Source organism: Drosophila hydei, unplaced genomic scaffold (genome assembly GCF_003285905.1).
Source record: "Drosophila hydei strain 15085-1641.00,03,60 unplaced genomic scaffold, DhydRS2 tig00000060-arrow-pilon, whole genome shotgun sequence".
NCBI lineage: Eukaryota > Metazoa > Arthropoda > Insecta > Diptera > Drosophilidae > Drosophila > Drosophila hydei.
Window position 1 is genome coordinate 5,313,222 of NW_022045656.1, and position 2,079 is coordinate 5,315,300.

Here is a 2,079-nt window from a genome sequence, read left to right on the forward strand (position 1 = left end):
TGACGCGCAACAAAGGCAACTGTGACGGCGACGCCGACTGCGACGCGAGCGCTGGCAGCGTTTATTTGTTGTTGTATTTGCATGTAATAAATGTATTTGTTTATCCCCGACGTCTCTAATTTTTACTGCATGTGAAAAATATTTCACAGCCAGCAACAAAGCGAGACGAAATTCTCTGTGGGCAAGGTTGGCTGTTGGTTAGAGGCGTGGCAGGGGCAATGTTGCTCTATTTGTTGTTTATACAGCACAAGCTTTTGCGTAATTTTTTTTTTTGTATTTGTTGCTATACAAATTGTCCTGCGGCTGGGCATAGGGCCAAAATTCTATACACTGGTCCCGTTATATATGTATGTGTGTGTGTATTTTATTACAGGCGGCGTATTTTTACAGAAATATATGTGGAAATATTTGTCTATAGTGTATGCGAGTGTGTGTGTGTATGTGTGTGTGTATTTGTGTGGGTATGTGTGTGGTATGTATTACAGGATGTGAATACATTACTGAAGGTCGCTTCAATACTTTAACGACTTTCACTTGGATCTATGGAGTAGAACTACCTAATAAATGTTTATAAATATATTTGAAAATCTTGTGCACCTTTAATACATAAAGAAATTAAATTTATATAAAATAATATAAATAAATTCAGAAATTATAAAAAATAGATAAAAATCGGCAATTCTACGACTATTACGATATAAATTTATATTTAGTTTATATCAACACGATTTACATCGGTCCTGTGGCGCAATGGATAACGCGTCTGACTACGGATCAGAAGATTCCAGGTTCGACTCCTGGCAGGATCGGTACACAACAAGTTTTTTTTTGTCTTTATTTATTTAATTACATCAACAAATTCACAGAAAACCTAAAACGAATGCAATAATATTGTAGATGATTTAATATTGTAGATGATTTAAAAATTTGTTAGGTAACTGAAAAATAATACGTAAATTATGAGCAAAGAGCAAACTTTGGTTATGGAAATATGTACAGGAAAGGTATTTTAGCTATTATGAAAAATATATTTTGACTATAAATGAAATAAAAACAAAAATATATTTTTTGTTATAACAAATAGAAAAGAATAAATAAAAATTTAATTTCGCCCAACGTGGGGCTCGAACCCACGACCCTGAGATTAAGAGTCTCATGCTCTACCGACTGAGCTAGCCGGGCACTTGCTGGTTCGATCGCTCAGTTTTCATAAACGCGAACATCAGCATTCTTCCATAAATAGTTTATCTATTTATATTTGAGATTATTTACACCAAATTTATTTTCATCGAATTTTTAACCTATTCTTATCTATTAGCTGTCTTTATTATAAAATCTAATTACAACGAATAAATTAATTTTCTGTTAGATGTTATATCAATACGGTTACAACAAATTTAGTTATTTGAAGTAAAAATAATGTGATCTTAATATGATATTAATGTTAAGCTTTATAGTTTATGGTCTTAAATACAATTTACTAAGAAACGAACACATGTGAATGTATGTACTTCATCTAAGCCGAAACAAAACGTGTTCATTCATAAAAGTTTTAACAAATGAGTCTGCTCTAAGCTGCTCTGTAGATCAACAGACGCATACATTAGGCGCACACAAAGGGAAGTACGACGAGTTAAATAGCCCAGCGGCATAAATTCCATTGCGAGTCGGATTCTGTTCCGTTTTTCTCAGGGCAAAGCCTCTCAAAGAGGTGCCAGAACAAGAACTACATACGAAACTTGGAGAGCAACAAAAAGATAGAAATGGTTATTCATAATCATTTGTAACGCTTAATTGTTGTCTTTGCGGTTTACCTCATGGCTGTGCTTTGTGCTTTGTTTGCCCGACCGCAAATTGTTTTTAAATTCATTTCTCGCTCACTCCGGATTCTCGGGCTCTCGGATTCTTGTGTGTTTGCGGCAAATTACAAAAGCCAAATGGGTAGCCTGAGAATTTTTGATTATTGTCATTATATATTGGTAACAAGAGAAAAAAAAGAAAAAATAAAGCCTAACGAAAAGTACGAGTATATTTCTGTGGAGTCATGTGTGAATCGTTTCATACATCAAGCAATTTCCC

The 2,079-nt window shown here is 34.2% G+C and overlaps 2 non-coding genes across 2 annotated transcripts; one reads left to right on the forward strand and one right to left on the reverse strand.

The window, feature by feature from the left end:
• Positions 1-736: 736 nt before the first annotated feature.
• On the forward strand, positions 737-809 carry Trnar-acg. Its single transcript has one exon. It is a non-coding gene; the product is annotated as a tRNA-Arg (tRNA).
• A 300-nt stretch (positions 810-1,109) lies between these two features.
• Trnak-cuu lies at positions 1,110-1,182 on the reverse strand. Its single transcript has one exon. It is a non-coding gene; the product is annotated as a tRNA-Lys (tRNA).
• Positions 1,183-2,079: the final 897 nt, after the last annotated feature.